This window comes from Cryptomeria japonica, chromosome 3, assembly GCF_030272615.1.
Source record: "Cryptomeria japonica chromosome 3, Sugi_1.0, whole genome shotgun sequence".
Classification (NCBI taxonomy): domain Eukaryota; kingdom Viridiplantae; phylum Streptophyta; class Pinopsida; order Cupressales; family Cupressaceae; genus Cryptomeria; species Cryptomeria japonica.
The window spans coordinates 106,839,312-106,861,362 of NC_081407.1; the positions used below are offsets into that span (position 1 = coordinate 106,839,312).

Consider the following 22,051-nt stretch of genomic DNA (forward strand, 5'->3'; position numbering starts at 1 on the left):
ATAGTTATTGGGTTGACACGGACACCCTACTCGAGCCAAGATGGAAGAAATGGTGGCACCCCATGTATAATAAGCTAAATTTTAGGGGGGTGATGACTACTGAGATGACATAGACACTTAGCCCATGGTAGAATAGGCCAAGGTGGATGAAAGGGTGGTATCCCCTTTATAGTGAATGATTTGTAGTGATGGGGTGGCCAGTCTATGCATGGTTTTCTTGTGTGGCCACCTCAAAGGGCCACTTTATGATGTCAAGAAGTTATCAATTTTTGTGCAGCCATGTCATTGAAATGACTAATAAGAGCAAAAGTAATACTTTTTAGTGGTTTTTTTAAGTGTTGTTATTTTTTATGCTTGAGAATCCTAGCATAATCTTTCACTTGGTACTAAGGGAAAGGGTTGGCATGCTTGGAATTTATTGTGAGTACTTATCAATTATTACATCATCATTGGCATGCATTTAACCATGGCAATTAATTCCAAAGCTTCAAAGTTTTTTTACTAGCTAAGTTTATACTATTAGAAAAAGCTTGGGTTAAGTCTCTTATTTGGGTTCTCTTTGTTACTAGTTATCGGGGACAACTTTCACTATGGGTGGGGACAGGGTAAGAATTGAAGCCAACACCCACACTGAGTTCAAAGTGAACCCCATGATGTGGCATATCTATAATGAGGGAGGGTGGCCCAATTTATTGAATGCATAAATGGCTACAACGAAAACCTATCTATCCAATTTGACAAGTCTTTGGTTGATAGGAGGTTTATTATGGGGGGTGTCTCATTTGAGATTAGTGAGGAAGACATAGGGAAAGCAATGGGTTTCTCCATCAAGGGTAGAAAATGGAAGAAGCAAAGTCAAGTAATAGATAGTGAAAGTTTATCCCAATTTTTCAAGGAAAATGAGAAACCAATTAAGCTACATTAAGGATTTGCTCGAGCCATATTGTCAAACCCCTGGAGTGAGTTTTCCTTAATGTTAATGAAGTTCTTTACTTTAGAGGGAAGTTTCAAAGTGTATTACTATTACCATATTCCTCTGCTTAATCATTTTTTTTATCATGATTTTCTCTCCCTTTCATTTTTCTTGTTAACATCTCTAGAGAGTTTGATTCATGATGCTCTAGATATGGCCAAAAATCAAGGTCGGAAACCCATACCCCTCCACCAAGGCCTTATTTTTTGTTTGTACCATTTCCACCTAGCCCTTTTCCCTCCTAGATAGCTAATAGTTATAAAATCCCTTCAAGCCCTTCAAGCCTCATGCTTTGACTCACTCCCTACAACTACTATACTTGATTCTCCAGGGACTAGCAAAAGGAAATGCCTGCAGATCCCAATTGTAGCTAAAGCCCTATCTCACCCTAGTTCCTCAGCTACCCCTACCCTTGGCATGGTGGATAATGATAAACATGTTGGATTGGTTGAAAGGGTCAGAATACTGAGAGGGGGGTGAATCAGTATTCCCACAAAATTTGAAACTTTCTCCGAATCTCAAATCTTTTGTGGATATATCAAACTCATCAATTAAGCATATCTAGTATGAAATAAAAATTGTAGAATAAACATGAAAACATTAGCCACAAAGGAACACCGGGTTTTATATGCGGAAAACCCAAATGGGAAAAACCACTATGAGTGTTAACTCTCAAGAGAATATAACTAGTTATATGGTGTTTACAAAAGGTGGCTCACTACTAAATTACAAAAATAGCTCATTGCCAGACTGCTCACTGCAAGATTACAAAATTGACTTATTATTGAAATGTTCATTGCAATAGGTGTGATTGAATGGAAGAAAGTTGCATCTCCAAATGCATGAGATCAGTTCCAAGTTAAGCTCAAATTATAATTTACAAGCTCTACAATAGATCCGATGAAATATCTTTTTATGACTACCCTTAAGAACCCGTAGCAAATCTGGTGAAGGATTACTGCAACATTGTCTGCACTCTGATTCTACACCAACTACCTTCGCTATCCATACCTCGCACTTCACACTCTATTACTTGCTTCTCTGTTATCTTTTCTACCATGTCTATGTCTATATGTCACCCATATCACATACTAGAAATCTCACATACCAGATTATATGTTGGCCTAGCCTAACACATTATCCAATAAAGCCTTAAACATAAACATGATAACAAAGTCAACTTCCACAATATCTCTACATGCTTCTCTTTACATAATTCATTTACCGATGCATATACCTTAATTATCAAAATGGGACAGGGGTCAACCGAACCCATAGATACTAACCCATAAACATAAAACTCCAAACTCCAAAATGCATACCATAGATACTGAACCACGAGACATGAAGACATACATTTGTCATAACCCAAAATAGTTGATACTAGAACACATAAATGATATTGAGACCAATGTAAGAATAACCCAAAATTTTGGAGATAAGGATCTTCTAAAAATTACTCCATTAGATCAATTACATCTTATTGCATCACATTCCCTAGCAATACTAGAATGTACATCACCTTCTCATAACGGAAACTACACACCAATTGCATACAACTACATACAACATCCGAACCAAACTGGATATCAAGCTTGACATCAATATACTTCATATATCATCCAAACCAAACCGAATAACTGGTTTGACATCAATGACAGTAATATTCACACAAGTCTAACAAAAAACCCAACTACCACCTCCGTCATGGATAAGAAAAGGAAACTCCAGAGACCATCCCCACTAGAAAAAAACCATAATATTACTATTTAGGAGGTGGTCATTAATGAGGTGGAGGAGGGTGGTGAAGATGATAGTAAAAGTGGAAGCCCTAATCACAGACGATCAAATAGGTTGGTTGGGCGTATGGTGGCCAAAATAGATAATAAAAAAATGGTCGACTATGAGCACGAATCAGAGGAGGAAGATGTTGGTGACAATGAGGATGTTGTTGAAGATGAGGAAGAAGCTGAGGATGGTGCATGGAAGGATGAAAATTTGAACAAATACACTAGCGAAAACTCTGCACACAATAGTAAAAATGAACCCCTAGACCTGACTCAAGAGGCCATGTTGAAGGAGGTGTATAATCACCAAGGGGAGAGTCCATGCAACTATGCTAATTATAGGACCATGATAGAGGAATTGGAGGTCATGAAGAAAAAGGTGATGGAGATGGAGCAGAAGATGATCAATCTCTCCAAATTCAATCTAAGGGTGATGCACAGCTTGAACACTTCCATGTGCGTGATGCAGAAAAAAGTCCTGGGTAAATATGCTAACAATGAAGGGAACTATAAGGAACTCTTCAAGTTCCTCACTAATAACTGGAGCAATGTGCTCAAATAGTCATGATGGTAAATAGATTTTTTCACTTCAATTTCAATACTTCCTTGCCCACAAAGTAACAAATAAAGCCAACAGTTGAGTCACTTGCAGTGGTATTTGCAAGTGCTCTCTGCTTGTTTTACAAGGTGCAACTACCTTCAAAATATGTACAATGAATAAAATGGGATATGCCTTTAACCTAAAAGCAGAAAGGTACTAACATCTACCCATAACCCTGAAAGTAGATATGGAAAACCGATTTTAAAGGAAGTTAATGAATTAAATAAAACAAAGTTTACTTATCCACACCCATGAATAGTACCCGCATGAAATAAACAGGAAAATGATAGCAATCCCTTTTCGATGGTGTAAGCATTCAAGATTCAAATTTCGTCAAATACCCACACACATAATCTATCATAATAGATCAAGTTATCCAAGAATGACTGAAACTAACTTCCAAAAATAATAATCAAAAAGAAGAATAAATAAGCACAAAGTCTCAGAAACTCCTCCTTACTTCTTGGACAAAATTGTAGAGTCCAAAGCCTCTATTTGTGTACAATAAATCAATTCTGAAAGCAGAAAACTATCCCCTCACTATCTTTCTTTTCATTACCTATTTTAAATCCTTTCACCTTACAAGGCTTTTGAGTTTCTGTAACCGTTTCTTGAAAACTAGTTTTTCCCTGATATAACTTTTGGTGTCTCCTCTTTCCATAACTTTTCACGTTCCCACTCCTAAAATATTTCAGTTAAGTTTTCTTCTTCAACTAGTATACAATTTTATCTCAATAACAAATTATAATAAGACCCATGTATACGATGCTTTTCGTTGAGTCAAACCAACATGATATATTCTATAAATCTTCAACTCATTACTTCCATGAATTACGTCTGGGCACTCAGTCTTCCAAACAAACATGTGATTCAGAGACTTAAACTTAGAAAACATAGCTAGCTCAAGACCCTTCAACGTAAAGTTATGAAACCTTATGAAGATAGACTGCACTTCAAATTTTTCCCGCTCCCTCACATATAGATGGTACACAGTTTCTGAAACGTTTCTTACATTTGCAAGGATGACTATCAGAAATAGACTTTTCTTTTTCTTCATTTTCTTGTTCTTATGTTTTCACATGAATGCATGGATGACAAGAAGAGTGTATTATTTCCATATCAACCAAGACCTTGACTGAATCAGAAGGGTCCTCAAATTTCCAGCTTATTGTTTCATTATAAGCAGTCCTGTTTGAAGCAAGGTTCTTCATAATTTCAACTTGTGGAATGAGTTTTTCTTTTTTCGAGTTCTAATATGTGAAATTGAGTTCGGTGCAGGCATGAAGTCTTGAATATTTGGAGCTCCAATCACCATGGGAATTACACCTACAACAAGGGATTGGAAGAGCTTCTATGTGACATAATCTTCTTCATTAGAATTTTCAAAAGCTAGGCTAAATTTGTAGTGCTTTAAGGCTTTCACTTTTCCCACCTTGCCATCACGATTTCGACGACAAGCACCGTAAGAATTGATTGGAATATGGAGCTTTTAAGTTTCTCTAGGGCCTGAAAATGAAAGTTATGACCTTCACAATTGGATACAAAGGCAGTTGCAAGGGCCTTTTCAGTTTTATGTTCAACTAGTGTGATGATACCATACTCAGCCCAGGAGAAATGAACTATAGGGGCATCTAATGAGAGGTTGGTTGTCATTATAACTTTGTAACATTTCCCTCGTACAACATCTATGTTGTTCATAGGATAGTAATGGGAGGATTCCATGGACCGAAGAACACTAGTTATTTCTTTGTCACAATGAAAACTAAATCCTACACCTGATTTCCCCTATGAATAAAATGAACTTGAAAAGACACACCCTACACCATATGTGTAAAAGTCTCTATTAGTAAAATTATGGTTGTTGTGGCTTCTCTCTTTTGATGAAATGCTATTGGTTGTGCATGATTCGGGTGTTTGAGTGAAATCTCGATTTACCAACTACTCGACTATCTAAAGTTGCGCATGTCATTTGCATTTTCATATTGACTGGACTGCTTCCTATGAGCCTTGGATTCTCACCATGTAATGGCATCTCCATATTATCGAACCCATTTGCAAGAGTTATCGGTGGCTTGATACTTTATGTACTAGGTCATGGAGTCAAGGAAGATAAGACCTTTAGAACCATAATGAATAATTTAGTCATAAAAAGATATCGGGCTTGATGCTTATTCATCATCATGTCAGAGCTTTCAATAATTTAATAAATATGAGAATCAGCCGATAATACTTAGTATAAACGAGACAATGTATGGTGTCAGAGAAGATTAGGAGTGTCGAACCATGTTGGGTTTCCACAAAAGTTCAAAAACCAAAAAGATGCGCGACAATACATGTAGTTGAGAGGTTGGTAAAAATAATCTTTCAAACCATTCTTGTTTGTTAGGGAGTTGTAATAAAGCCCGACTCTCTGACTATAATGTGGATGCCAAGGTTAAATAATCAAGAGAGACCAAGATAGGTGACAGAGGTTTGACTTAAAAGTTTAAAATTGGGTCATTTACAAAAATTGAGATAACAAAAGGTTTTGAATGGGGACACGGAATAGATGGATGAAGAGGATCCCAGAACTCAGAAAATAGACTAGTGCTTTGTCTATTGGGCATCACTATCAGAAGAATAAAAAGAGAACAAGGAGCTTCTTGCAGAAGGGTGGAGGGGAACTGGGTAAGAACACAAGATAAAAATGGAAAGCTAAAATTGCCTACCTACTTATGTATAAGGAAAGAAAATCCTACCTCAGAGCATGCCCAAAGCTAATCATTCAAAGCCATTGATAGGCTATGAAAAATATGCTCCTTTGTGGAAAAGTGGATTGTGGCCACGTAATGAGGTTGAGAGTAACTGCCACCGTGCAACTATTGTGATATGAGAACTCCAACTGATAGATTGTTGGAACTTTATAAGTACACAATCATGCTCAAACAACCATTCTTCATCAAAAATATTTGGAACATAATTTATTCTTTCTGTGATTTCACATAGGATGTCGATAGAAAAACATGGCTCATCACTATCAACAAATACTTCTTTTGATTTACCCATCTCACCTTTATCCAATGCCCCAATGCTTGCATTCATCTTGACTGGAGATTTATCTTCTTGTGATGGAGGCAAAACCTTTCTCTCACATGAAATATTATCTTTAGCTTGATGGTTCATCCCATTCATTTCCATATTTCTGAGATCATTAAAAGAAGATTCATTTTGTTCAACGACATCATGAAAAGGAAAAAGGAATGGCCCAAACAATTTTCTTCAAAATAATCAGGAAATTCAAAAAGAGGATTATCGCTTACTCTTGAATCTTTGAAAAATTCCACCGACAAGTATAGTGCATTAAACATGCTTCTAAAATCTTCATGCTTCCTATTGAGAGTTTCAAATGATGTTGTATTCATACCTTCTTTTATATTACTAGATCTGTAAGTGAATGCATCTATTCCAACTTTTGTGATGTAGCCATTTTCATCTTCAACTCCACACAAGAAGTCTTCTTTCAAACTATCCAGGCACCAACTAGGAATAAAAGTAATATTAGAATCTACTAGTGAATTGCGGGATTGTTCAATATTGTTGATCTATATGCATGTCAAGGTAGGTTCCAACTCTTCATCTTCAGCATGTAAATAATAAACTGCTGCAACAAGAGGTGTTGGGATGCCCGTACTACTAAGAACTATCAAATTTTGATGAGAGGATATAGGAGACATTAGTCTTTCTTTCTTTTTTAACAAGATACTTTTGCACAAGAGATTCCTTTTCTGAATAAAATTCTGATTGAAAATCATTTCAGAATCTGAAACTTCTATATTAAAATAATTCACACATTCATTCTCTTTAAATAACCCATACAAAATCAAACTATCCTCAATTTCAATAGCCATCCTCTGTGCAACTTCTATTTTTTGTTCTTTGCTCCTTTTCAAATGAAAACTAACTTCTGGGTGCATGGTAGCAATAAACATACACAACTGGATATTTTCACTTTGCTGCTCATTATGAGGAATCTTTTTCAAATTTTGATAAAATCTCTCCACAAACTCTCTAATATATTCACCTTCTTTCTTCTTTATTGGAAAAAATTGAATCAACAATGCATATATCAACTGTAGGCTTAAATATTTCAAGAAACCTCACCTTCAAACTACTCCAAGCGGTAATGCACCCATCTTTTAAATTCTGGATCCATTTTGTTACTCGTTCAATGAGCCTTTTAGCAAACAACCTCACAAACACATCTTCTTCTTGAACTCCAAGGATCCCACATGCAAAGGTGGATGATTGAATATGATCATCTAGATCTTGATAATCTTCACCAACAAATTTAGGAAAATATTTTCTTGAACCTTTAGGTATAGTTGTATATTCAGGCAAAACAAATGGTCCTATTTGAGTTCCCCATGGTTGGGATGCAACCAAAGCCATGACATAATACTGGAATTCTTCTACCAAAGAGATATTTCATAAACATGAAGTCGCCAACCTCCGTCCTCAGGGAACCAACTTTAGATTTCTGATAGAACAAAGCACTAGCCACTTCGTTCCCCAGAGGAGTCGCCAAAAATTTGTTCATAAACATATTTTTTCACTTCAATATCAATACTTCCTTGCCCACAAAGTAACAAATCCATCCAATAGTTGAGTCACTTGCAATGGTATTTGCGTGTTCTCTCTGCTTGTTTTACAAGGTGAAGCTACCTTCAAAATATGTACAATGAATAAAATGGGATATAATTTTAACCTGAAAGAAGAAAGGTACTAACATATACCCATAACCAAAAAATTAAATGTGGAAAACTAATTTTAAAAGAAGTGAATGAAGATAAATAAAACAAAGTTTAATTACCCACACCCATGGATAGTACCCGCGTGAAATAAATAGGAAAATGATAGCAATCCCTTTCAGATGGTGTAAGCATTCAAGATTCAAAGTTCATCAAATAGCCACACTCATAATCTATCATAACAGATCAAGTTATCCAAGAATGACTGAAACTAACTTCCGAAAATAATAGTCACAAAGAAGAATAAATAAGCACAAAGTCTCAGAAACTCCTCCTTATTTCTTGGAAAAAATTGTAGAGTCTAAAGCCTCTATTTATGTACAATAAATTAAGACTGAAAGCAGAAAAATATCTTCCCCATATCTTTCTTTCCATTACCTATTTCAAAGCCTTTCACCTTACGAGGCTTTTTCAGTTTTTGTAACCGTTTCTTGAAAGTTAGTTTGTTCCCAATATAACTTTTGGTTTCTCCTCTTTCCATAACTTTTCACTTTCTCACTCCTAAAATATTTCAATTAAGTTTTCTTCTTAAGCTAGTATACAATTTGATCTCAATAACAAATTATAATAAGACCCATGTATATGATGCTTTTCATTGAGTCAAACCAATAGGATATATTTTATAGATATTCAACTCATTACTTTCATGAATCACATCTGGGCACTTAGTCTTCCAAACAGACACATGATTCAGAGACTTAAATTTAGAAAACACAACTAGCTCAAGACCCTTCAATGTAAAGTTGTGAAACCTTATGAAGTTAGACAACACTTCAAATTTTTTCCCTCTCCCTCACATATAGATGGTACACAGCTTCTCAATCTTTTCTTACATTTGCGACGATGACTATTAGAAATAGACTTTTCTTTTTCTTCATTTTCTTGGTCTTGTGTTTTCACATGAATGCATGGACAACAAGAAGAGTGTAGTGCTACCATGTCAACGAAGACCTCGAACAAATCAGAAGGGTCCTCAAATTTCCAGCTTATTGTTTCATTATAAGCAATCTTGTTTGCAGCAAAGTTTTTCGTCTCAACTTGTAGAACCGGTTTTTCTTTTTTTTGATTTATAACATGTGAAATTAAGTTTGGTGGAGGCACAAAGTCTTGAATATTTGGAGCTCCAATCACCATGGGAACTACACCTGCAACAAGGGACTAGAAGAACTTCTCTGTGACGTAATCTTCTTCATTAGAATTTTCAAAAGCTAGGTTGAATTTGTAGTGCTTTAAGGCTTTCACTTTTCCCACCTTGCCATCATGATTTTGATGAAAAGCACCATAAGAATTGATTGGAATATGGAGCTTTTAAGTTTCTCTAGGGCCTGAAAATGAAAGTTATGGCCTTCATAGTTGGATACGAAGACAGCTGGAAGGGCCTTTTTAGTTTTTGGTTCAACTAGTGTGATGATATGATACTCGGCCTAGGAGAAATGACCTATAGGGGCATCTGATGAGAGGTTGGTTCTCATTATAGCTTTGTAACCTTTCCCTCATACAACATCTATGTTGTTCATAGGATATTAATGGGAGGATTCCATGGACCGGAGAACACTGGCTATTTCGTTGTCACCATGAAAACCAAATCCTGCATCTGATTTCCCCTGTGAAGAAAATGAACTTGAAAAGACACACCATACCCCATATGTGTTCCAATCTCTGTTAGTAAAATTATTTTTGTCGTGGGTTCTCTCCTTTGATGAAATGTTATTGATTGTGCATGATTCAAGTGTTTGAGTGAAAGCTCGATTTACAAACTACCTGACTATCTTAAGTTCTGCATATCATTTGCATTTTCATATTTGCTGGACTGGTTCGTATGAGTCTTGGATTCTCATTGTGTAATGGTATCTCCATATCTTGGACCAAGTTGTAAAAGTTATCGGTAGCTTGATACTTTCTGTACTTGGTCACAGAGTTGGGGAAGATAAGAACTTTAGAACCATAATGAAGAATTTAGTCACAAAAATATATCGGGCTTATTCATTGTCATGTCAGAGCTTTCAAGAAGTTAAGAAATATGAGAATCACCTGACAATACTTAGTATCGGTGATGCAGTGTATTGTGTCAGAGAAGATGAGAAATGTTGAACCATCTCAGGTTTCCACAAAAGTTCAAAAACCAAAAAGATGCCCGACAATACATGTTGTAGTCAGGAGGTTGGCAAAATTTAGAACTTTCAAACCATTTTTCTTTGTTACGGAGTTGTAATAAATCCCGACTCTCTGACTATAATGTGGATGCCAAGGAAAAATAATCAAGAGAGACCAAGATAGGTGATAGAGGTTTGACTTAAAAGTTTAAAATTGGATCATTTACAAAAATCGGGATAACAAGTCACTAGTTGGATGGCTACTTGTTAGTGTCTTGGGATATTTGTGTAAAGGGTGAACACTCTTGTTTTTCTATTTCTAATATAAAAAATAATGTGACTGCTTCATATTATATGTTGCATTTTGCCTTGCAAAATGACAAACTAGTAGGTCAAGGATAGAATTGGGATAGAATTTTTTTGTCTTATTACTTTGTTTGATATATAGTTTTTTTGCTCTATCTTTTTTGAAAATTGGTGGGTAGTGATATTTATGAATACTTTGCTAGGGTTATTGTATGACTAGGCCACAAAGACACCATGCCTTGATCATCACCTTGAGAATTAAACTCTCTTGAAAACAACAAGCAAGTTCTTAAGATGTAGATTCTTTACTCTTTTTAATACACCAAATTGAAGTGTGTCAATAATTGATTACTATCTAGGATGATTTATTCTTAGATCGTAAGATAATTATTTGGTTGTCCTAGATGATTAGAATAAATGCATTGAATATATTTAACATTGGCACATAACATCAAACTATACCAAAAGTGTGTTTAAATTTAACTCAAGGTAAATAGGTATAGTGGGATAGTTAACCAAATTTGAATATTAAATCGGAAGGGACAAGTTTGTGAATGCAAAGTCACCCCCATGTTAGCGTACTTGTCCTAAAATAGGACAATAGAAAGGCAAACAAATAAATAAAAGTAAGTGCATAGATAAGTATGACAAACATGTGAATAAAATGAATGTATAAGTGTGTGTGTGAATGTATAGATTATTGTTAGATGTATAGGGATGTGTGTATGTGTGAATAGATAAAAAGGATAGCAAATGAGCCCAAATATGAAATATTGTACCATTTTTCACTATGTATGTGTATTAAGACATTACATCAAAATAATAGGCATAAATAATAAATGAAGGGTACGGAAATTTTACTACTATATTTTCTCCCCACTTTGAGCTCAATGTGATCGTAAAATGATCATGTATTTGAAAGTATGTAGCAACATGTATAGTAAATATGTAGAAACTCAAAGGATATCACATGTGGTCAATATAAACTAATGGACCCCGTGAGGATATAATCATGTGTTCACATTTTGTATATTTTTATTTTTTTAATACATACATAAGGTGTGTGTGTGTTTATGTGTAAAAAAACCATTATATTCTTATAAATATGAACAAACTTCATGCACATGTTCTAGAATAAAAGTTTGAATGAAATGGTATGGATCTAAGATTAGAGTTGAATTTGGATATTGATTGTGAATATTAATGTAATGCAATAATATTGGGAACTTGCTGATAAAAAATTCAATTGATATATTAGTGTTTATTTAATTCCTAAATTTAACTTTGTAGCCTGAGATAGACACCAATAAAGAAGCTTTAACTCCATCAGATACAATCACTCATAAAATTTGAATGAATGCTTTTTATTTTCAACATTTTCCTTTAGTTTTAAGTAGGCATATATGCTTAAAGGACCAACAATTCACATTAAGAAATTATGCCAAATTTCTTTAAAGACAGTGAATTCTTGATCTCAGTATCAGAGCACCTTTGTTATGAAATATCTCAATTGTTAGAAGATCGAATATTTAGGTATTTTATAAGGAAACCCTCCTTGATCTTGCAGAACTAGAAGTGCAGAGGAATTCAATATTAAATTGAGTCCCATTCATTGGTCATTGACTTAAAATCCTTAATCATAAAAATTATGGCAAATATTTAAAGGATTTTAAATAATTAGTTGGAATGACCATCAAAGTGTTTGGCTCCACTCAAACAATCCATACGATCATCCATCCTTGTTAGTGGAAATATGTATTTGATTGTAATCTTGTTGATGGTTTGAGTGTCTAAACACATTCTCTATTCTTCATCCTTCTTGTATGCTAGTACTATAAGTATTGTACATGGAATCAAACTCTCTTGAATTGAAATCCTTTCTTCAATGCCTCTCCAACTTGTTTTTTTGGCGCCTCATTCTCTAGAGCAGTTAGTCTATGGATTTCCTTATTTGTCGAGTTGGATCCTAGTATCAAATCTATTTAACAACTAAAATATTTCTCATTAGTGTAAAACCCTCAATTTCATTATCTAATACAATATCATGAAACTCGTCTAATACATTTGAGACATCTACTGGTATATATTCATATTATTTTTAATTAATTTTAGGAATCAATACATATCACATACGATCATGCTTCTATTTTTTATGGGAATAGGGTTCACAAGTTTAGCTATGCAAGAAAGGAATTAGACCTATTTTCCACACATTACATTAAAAGGAGAATTAACTCAATAGATTCAACCTCAATATTATTATGAAAAGGGCTGAATAAAAACTGAATTCTATTCCTTTTGATTGAGTTGAAAATGATTACTTGAAAAGATGCAAATTGAGTGTAAATAACTAGCCTAAAAATTGCATGCATGAATTAGAAACTTGAAATGATTATACTATTTGATATTGAAATAGAAACTTCACAATAAGTAAGGAAATGAGTAGAGTATAGAGGTACACTATTCCTAGAGTCTAGAGTTGATTTCACTAGACAAGGTCACGTAGAGCACCTTGGTCTTCCAGCTACTGCACACCAAGCAATATTTGACCTCTTGAGACCTTGCACTATGCTCATATTCAATATATAATTTATTTCTAAGGACAAGGTCGTCTAGGGCATCCCTATCTAGATAGGGTCGCCCAGAGCGCCCAAGTCTAGAGGTTTCATGTCTAGATTTACTGTGGTGACTTGTCTCTATCTATCAAATGTATCTTGATCTTCTTGTATCCATAGAGTACTCACAACTACAAACAAGAGGATAAAAATGGTATTTGGGTGGTTTATAAGGGTTTTCCTAGGTCAAACCTTTGGTTTGGAATTAACCCTTGAATTGAATTAATTATACCTTCAATTGACGAAGCAATGTCCTTAGGATAAGTCCTCCATGAGTTGAGTAATAACATGATAAATCACATAAAATCCATCATGAAATTATAATTGAAACATAATTGAATATTCCTTGATGTAATTTTTTGCTCCTTGAATCACATCTACTCTTGAAGTGTTGTACTTGAATTGGAATGATAGCATAATGATGAGATGCAATCATGAGATGATGAAATGAATTGAGAGGGATGTATTACACAGGGATTTCATAGTAAAATCACCTTTATGTCGACTTAGAATTATCATATTTTCATATGGAGCTAGATTTTAATAGGATAGAACTGTCTTATTATCTTCCTACAATTTAGGGAAAAAAGCATTGGACCAAGATGCCCGGGGCGTCCCAGACCAAACAATTCAACTTGACTTTTTAGATGTGCAAAATAATAGGGTTCTAATGCCCAAAATAAGTTTGTATGATATAATATATAATGTTCAAGTGAGGGAAACATGTCTTGATATTTGAAATGGGGTAGGACCTATGATAAATCAAGATAATAAAAGATAAAGGGCACACCTATAATTAAAGGTCCAAATAATAAAGTGTTGATGTATTAAAGTGGAATAAGACTCATAATTTTAATTAAATATTAATTTAATCAATAAATGCCCTATAATGCATAGATGAATGGGAAATACTAAAATAAGTGCTATGAGAGTGTGAAATTGGACACCCTAATTATAGGTGTATAATTTATGATGCTACAACTTCATACCATCCAAAAAAATTCTACCATTGACTAGAATTTTTTTTGTACTACTACATACCTATTCTTATACCTTTGTTGAGGGCTTCAATTTGTGGTGAACTCCACTCTTTGTCGAGGAATAAGTATTGGTATGTCCATCATGTATTTCATGTTGATCAAATTGTCATAACCTCCCCAATAATATATGGCAAGCATCCATAGGCAAGATATCACACAATACCTCATCATGGTAATTCCCTATCTTGAACTTCAGTAAACACTTCTCATTAACCAAGGCTTTATGGGCCTTTTGTAACCATGATATCCAATATCCAAATGCAGATGCCTCCTCCTTTGTAACTACAATTTATTTTTCATTAAGAAAAAACAGGTTTGTGGGGACCCAAAACCCCTTACAACATAGCAATAAAGATAAAGCAATCAAGTATCATAAAAGAACCTAGGTCTAAGAAACAAATATGGCTGCAATCCATAAGCAATACAACCCAGCAGCCACAGAAAGACCAGCAAAAGGCCAGCAAGATGCTGGCAAAAACAACAAACATAGACCACCTACTTAAAAATGTCTAAGACCTGGGAGGCCTCCTTCTCAAGCAACAACATGGCCTTGGTAGCTTCCTTAAGGTCCAGTAGGTCTTGTGGAAGAGACTCTTCCATGAGTTTAGTGCTCTATCTTGTTCTCCTAGTAGTGGGAGGAGTCATCTTCGAGCTAGAGGCCCCAGCTTCATTTTCTAGATCAACAACATTCTTCTCATTATGAATTCTCTCCAGCCTACAAACCAAAGTGTTCATATTGGTAGCAGAAACTTTCATCATAGCAGCACTAGACAACCCTCCCTTATGCACTCTCCTCTAGATTTTCTTTTCCTTCTTCCAAGGCTGGCAACTCGGGGGTTCGTTCCTATTGATATTGCCTCCCATGGTGATGACCAACCCAAAGATATCGATCACAATAAAAAACTGAAAGCCTTGATGGTGAAAATAGGGGAAGTGAAAGTTAAAACTCTACGGTGAAATCAACCCAGAAAACATGTGAAGGAAGTCATATCATCTCGCCTAGAAACTTCCCCCAATCAATATAATATTTATCATTCCTGATCCCATTAAGTGTAATCATTATTAGATAAAGAGATATTGATGCCAGTAATTCGATCAAAATATAAGTGCCCCTTCACCTCAAAAGGTAATGATCCTTCATTTTGCCAAGAAAAAGAGGCATTAGAGCTAACTCCAAAGTTAGCAAAGAAGTTTGCACACCTGTTGGCTTCTCTTAAAGTATGAGTTATAATACAATCCTCAAAGTCATCAATAATCTTAAGGGAGTTAAGAATGATATTCTTAATATTCCAAGAGGGCTTGAACAATATTTTGAGATATCTAATGATATTTAAGGAGTTCCCCTCAATCCAAACCTTATTAATTTTTAATTGCCTGGCAACTTTAAGGATTTCCAAAACTCCCATGGCCTCTGCTATGTGATTGGAATGAATCCCAAAAGGAGAAGCAATAGCGGCCACACAAATCCCATTGGAATCTCTTATAACATCCCCACATCTTTCCCTACCAGGGTTCCCCTTAGCAGCACCATCAAAGTTAATTTTGATCCATCCTCCTGGAGGGTAGTACCAGACAGTACCATCCCTACTCATTTTAGATTTATAGTTACTTATGTCAACTTGAAGCCCCCATTTCCTAGCAACAATTTTATCCTCCTCCTTGACATAGGAAGAAGAAACTAGCCCAACACCACCAATAGACAGGTTCAAGTTCTCTCTAGCAGCTCTACAAATTTTCTCAAAAACAATCTCATAAGAACAAGTCACATCTCTGAATATATGATTGTTTCTTTCTTACCAAACTTTCCAAGACACAAAAGGAAATAACAAAGACCAAAGATTTTTCAAAATGGGATTATAAGAGGGGCACTTCCATTGAGTAAAAAAATCTTCCACCTTCTCAGGAAAGACCCAATCAATCCTCTAGAGATTAAGGATTCTACTCCAGATATCATAGGTAAAAGGATAATGTAGAACAAGGTGTGAAACATATTCACTATCATTAAGGCAAAAAAAACACCTATTCGGTAAATGAAAACCTCTCCTCATGAGGTTATCAAGAGTAAGGATTTTTTTTTGAAGAAACAGCCAAAAAAAGATGTTGATTTTTTTAATAAGAATCTTAGACCAGGCTTTGGCCCACACGAGAGGATGTGGGATGGGAGGACTCATAATTTTGATAGTTGAAGTAACCGAGAATGAACAATCTAAAGTCTTCCTCCAAATTAGAAAAACCTCATGATCCCGATCCATAAAAAAGGACATCATAGATTGCTGGAGAGGAGAGAAAACAACATCAATATCCTCCAGCCTGACCCAAGAAGAGTGCTACCAATAATAACTAACCAGAGATCCAAATATTTCTTTACAAATCTCCATTAAAGATACCAAATTATCATAGCAACATAGGGGTCTATCAAACAGCCAAACATCTTCCCAAAACCTAATTTTTTTACCTTTGCCAAGAACCCACCCAACACCGACAACAACAACATTTTTAGCCTTAAGGATGTTATTCCAAATAGAAAAACCATTAGGGATGTGGTTGGATTGAAAGAAGGAGGCAATATTCAGAATATCTTGAAGATACTTGCTGAACCAAACCAAATTCCAGTCCTTTCTATCACCAAAAGACCTCCAAATTTTCTTAGCTAGGATAGAATTATTAAAGTCTTTTATGGTCCTTAAGCCAAGGCCCCCATAACACTTAGGAATGTAGACTCTCTCCCAAGCAACCAAAGGAAGACTCTTTTTCTCTTCTACACTAGTCCATAAAAAACTTTTCTGAATTTTGTCTATAGCATCAACAAACTTAGAGAGGATCTTAAAAAGACTTAGAGCATAGACAGGAATATTTTAAAGAGAGGCCTTCGGAAGCTGCAACTTGCCTGCTTGACTCAATAAAACCCCTTTCCAACCAGCCAATTTCTTAATAAACTTGTCAACAATAGAACTCCAAAAGGAATCAAGAGGAGAGACCCCTAAAGGCAACCCCAAATAGATTGAGGGGAAGGAATCAATAGAACATCCTATAATATCTACAATATTTCTCTGCCTACCAAGGGGGGTATTAATAAAAAAAATAGAAGTCTTCTTACAGTTGATCAATTGGCCAGAAGCCCTAGAATAAGTATGAAGAGCACTTTTAAAGGATCTAGCTTCAAGAACATAGGCAGGACCAAGGAGGATAGTGTCATCCACAAATTTTTGGTGGGAACAAACCATATTGGAATATGAGGGCCTAAGACCCTTTATAGCTCCTGAGATCACCAGCTTATGCAATAACTGACTCAAGCTTTTAGCCATAATGGTAAATAGAATTGGGGAGGATCCCCCTGCCTGGGACCCCTGGTCGGCTTAAAAAATGAGGAGGGAGATCCATTAGAAATAACTAACATAGAAGGAGTGGAAATAAGTTGCCAAATGATATCTGAAAAATTTACCATCAAAACCGAATGCCTGAAGAATTCTTTTCAAAAAGAACCAATCCACTCTATCATAAGCCTTAGCAAGGTCAAGCTTAATAAGGAAACCCTCTTTTTTAGAAGAAATAAGAGAATGAATGTTCTCATGAACCAAAATTATGGAGTTCAAAATTTTCCTTCCTAGCTCAAAACCATTTTGATGAGAAGAAATAAGCGAAGGGAGTATAGTAAGCAGCTTGGAGATCACAACCTTCAAGACAATTTTATAAAGAGAATTTCAAAGAGTTATAGGTCTGAACTTATCCATAGAGTTTGCACCTGGTTGCTTAGGAATAAGAAACAAAAAAGTAGAATTCACCTCCTTAAGCAGCGATTTAGTTCCAAAATATTCTTTCACGGCTTGAATAATATCCTTGCCAACAATATGCCAGAAGTGATGAAAAAATAACATAGGGTACCCATCTGGCCCAGGATCTTTATCTCCTTGGAAAGAAAAAATGGCTCGTTTAATCTCATCATTAGAGGGAATGGCACATAACACCTTATTCTTCTCTGGTCCAATAACCTTAGGAATATTAACTAGTAAGGAAACTTGATCTTCTTTACAGAGGTTAGAGTCAACAGATAGGGGATCAAAAAAAAAGTGGGCAGCCTCCTTAGATATATTATCATTTCCATTAATGATATTGCCATCCACCACTAATTGGGAAATCATGTTGGCAGCTTAATGTCTTATAGTGGACATATGAAAATATTTGGTATTCTTGTCTCCAGCTGAAAGCCATAGAGCCCTTGAAATTTGTCATCAAAAGTATTCTTCAGTGGCTATGATTTTATGATATTTAGCAAGGATCTCATTCTCTTTATCCCTTGAAATAGAATTATAGCCATCTTTTTGGATAGTTTCTTGGATATATTTTAACTCTATTTTTAAAGCATCTTTCATAACAAATATATCTCCAAAAACTTCCTAGTTCCAGACCCTAAATTTGTCCTTAACATGCCTAAGTTTTTTAACAACTTTAAAAATAGCAGATCCTTCCACCTGAATGTTCCACCAAAGTCTAATATTATTTTCCAGTGTTGGGTGGGATAACCACATTTTCTCAAATCTAAAAGGAAAGCAACATCTTTTAACAAAAGGTTCAGCCACAAAAGAAATAGGGAAATGGTTTGATCCAATTCTATTGATGACAAATAAAGTGTTGTTATACTTAGTGAGCCATTCATTAGAAATTAAAGCTCTATCCAATCTAACCTGAATCAGCTCATCACCATCCCACCTGTTTAACCAAGTGAAGGAAGCCTCACGCATCTCCATATCAAAAAGAGCCATATTATTAATGAAGTCCATGAGATCAGTTTTGCTATCCAAAAGAATTTGAGAGCCTCCATGCTTTTTAGAATCATAAAGAGGAGTATTAAAATCGCCCATGATCAACCAAGGATCTTGTTGAAAGCCTTTTTTGTTCTCCTCCATAACTTTCCAAAATTTAGATCTGGTAACTTTCATATTTGGACCATAGATATTGGAGAGGACCCAAATAAAGTCATCCCTAGTATGCTTGAGTCCGATGCTTATCAAGTTACCTTCATCCTGGATCACTTCACCCTCCACAACCTTCTTATTCCAGAAGATAGCAACACCTCGTGAAGCCCCTTTAGAACTACGACCAACAATCCCTCCAAAAGAAAAAACATTAACTTTTTCCACTTTTTCTTTACTCATCTTAGTTTCTTGAATCAAAATATCCGATTTATGGTCTCTAACTAGATTCCTCAATATATCTTGTTTATGGGGGTCATTTAGACCCCTAATGTTCCAATATATCACCTTCATTTAGACAGTGGAGAGCAAGTCTCCAAGATGGTTCGCTGACTTCCATCAGCTATGTTTTATTTACTTTCATTTTCTTTGTGCCACCTAGCCGATTTTCTGCCCGATGAAGATATGGGATTGCCAACATTAGCCTTAGCTCTTATCCAGGTTTGGATACCCATGGCATTACTTGTTTTCTTATTCTTCTTTTTTCCCACTGTAAGGGAATCCCCATCCCCTTCATCTTCCTTGAAATCTTTCATATTTTGATTCTTCAGCTATTGAGAGTTCAGGGTGCTCATATTATCTTTTAAAATCTTCAAAGTCCCCTGGCTAACTGAATCCTGAGAATCTGAACTTAATCCAATGTGACTTATGGGATCCTTGTCTTTTTCAAAATTTGTTTCAGGCACCTCAGAGTAATCCTTACTTTCTGTAAAGCGGAAAATCGCGGTCGAACCCTAGTTGGTCTCCCCTCTTCTAACTCCGAGGAGAGAGAAGGGAGGTTCGCTAGGATTCGATGGGTTTTCACTTAGGGGGAAGACTTTACATTCAAAAGAGGGGTTGAAACTCATAAGATTCAATCCCACACAATGTAAGATTGGATGCTAAATGAATTTCAAGGGTTTGGAAAGCAAAGCTACCCTCTTTTGTAAAGAATGTTGATTAAGGAAATTAAGCTAAGGATGCATAGAAAGTCATAAAGATTCGCTTATAAACTGAGTTTAGGTTATAGGATGAAGCTGCGGACCTGGAATTAGCAGTAGAATGTCGATACGGCGCTATCCTGCAAATTTGAGAAAAAGTTGTCGGGACGATGGCGCCCGGCGCCACGGTCCTCCGAAAAATCCACGAAACGAAGGGGGATCTGTTCGTCTCTGCACAAGGATTCCAGATCTTCAATCTCAGCCGCGTACCTGCAACCTACACATAGAAAAGCGAAGACGATTGGGGCGTTAGGGATTAGGGGTTTGCCTTTAGGTCAAACCCCGGTTTTGGAATTAACCAAGAAATGAGCAAGTGCTGTAAATGTAAATGACTGTAATGTAAAACCAGTACTAATACCTTGTACTAAGGATGTTTGTATCCTTATGTGCAAAGGTTTAGATGTTGTATGTTGTAGTATGTAGCATGTAATAAGTGATCTCCTCTTCAATGGTTGAATCCTTGACTTGAATGCAACACTTAGCCTTGAATGGAGACTTGGAAGGAATGCTTGAATGCTTGAATGCTTGAGTATAATTTCCACGCTTTGTACACATATCCTCTTCATCTATCCCAAATGAGAGAGAAAAATGTAGTTTATATACTTGTCATTTAGGGCTGATAGACTGATTTTCCCGACCTTAGGCCGACCAGGGAAGTATATTTCCAAATTGCAATCAAAAAGACCCGATATCACTTAGGAAACCGGGCCCAAAATAGGACCCAGGGACCAGGGCGCTGGGCGCTCTGGTCCCACCTCCGGGACAGCGGGGTGCAAGGAGGTTCAGGCCAATGGTGCTTGAAAAATGCAATTTTCAGTGTCGTGAGCAAGTTTTGGGGTCTCCATTCAGGTTACGTGTTGCGTCGCCATCGTGAAGACCGAAATGCAGTCAAAATTGCAAGTGTCGCAATTTTAGGACGCTACATTTAGCCCCCACTTTAGCGGGAGTATGTATGCTCATACTTTCGGTAAAGTACAAGGAAACAACATTGAAAGACTTTCACCACGTCAAGGAGGCAAGATACACCAAGCCCCCAGTGGACTAAGGATCTTACGACTTCGATTGACAAAGTAAAAGGGAAGATCACGAGGAAGAACCATGACTGTCAGTAGTAAGGTTCCATCACTATGAGTCATGCAAAAGAAATACCAAAAATCTTCAAGACAAAGCTAAGTTTGCCAAGAAATTTTCAAGTATCTTTGAAAGGATAGACAGGGTGTATGCCCCCCTACGTTAAAGCGATCGCACACGCCTCAACGGGGGTGATTGTTTTAATGTAGTGATACACATAAGAAATGAGAAGGAGCACGTTATCGCAAAGATTTAGCCCCCAAGTGTGAGATAAACCCAAGGATAATAGACACAAAACACAAAGCACGAGGTGACTTCGCTTTCCTCGGGGTCAGTATGCTGTATGATAAGTCATGTATATATATCATATGTATGTATGCATAATTGTTCTTCATTCCCCAATCAAGGAAGGTCACCTAGAAGAAGGGAACACATGTGTCTTTTGAGTCAACATGAGAGAGACCAAAGAGATCTCAATGCTTTGCATCATCCTCAAGTAGACAACACTAAGGACGACAAATAGAAGAATGAGAATAACATATAGAAGAAGTAACAAAAGGGAGGGGAGAGAATCTGCTATGCTAATGTAACTAGTCTAGCACGTCATCTACCCCCCGATCTTGCTGATCAATGTTTCGGGAAGGCAGGGAACATGCTAGAGGAGGAACATCCAACACAGCAGATGGAGCTATCACAAGATCCAAACAAGGGCTATGTTCATGTTCCAAGCCACATTGTTCTTGTCTAGGAGCTAGGATAAGTGCTTTATAAAATTCATTAGATAAATGGTTATCAACATCAACAAGTTCATATTCACTATCAGAAGCA

At 36.1% G+C, this 22,051-nt stretch overlaps 1 pseudogene; it reads right to left on the reverse strand.

The window, feature by feature from the left end:
* Positions 1 to 4,103: 4,103 nt before the first annotated feature.
* Positions 4,104 to 19,355, reverse strand: LOC131075786 (glycoprotein 3-alpha-L-fucosyltransferase A-like; annotated as a pseudogene).
* Between the last annotated feature and the right edge of the window lie 2,696 nt (positions 19,356 to 22,051).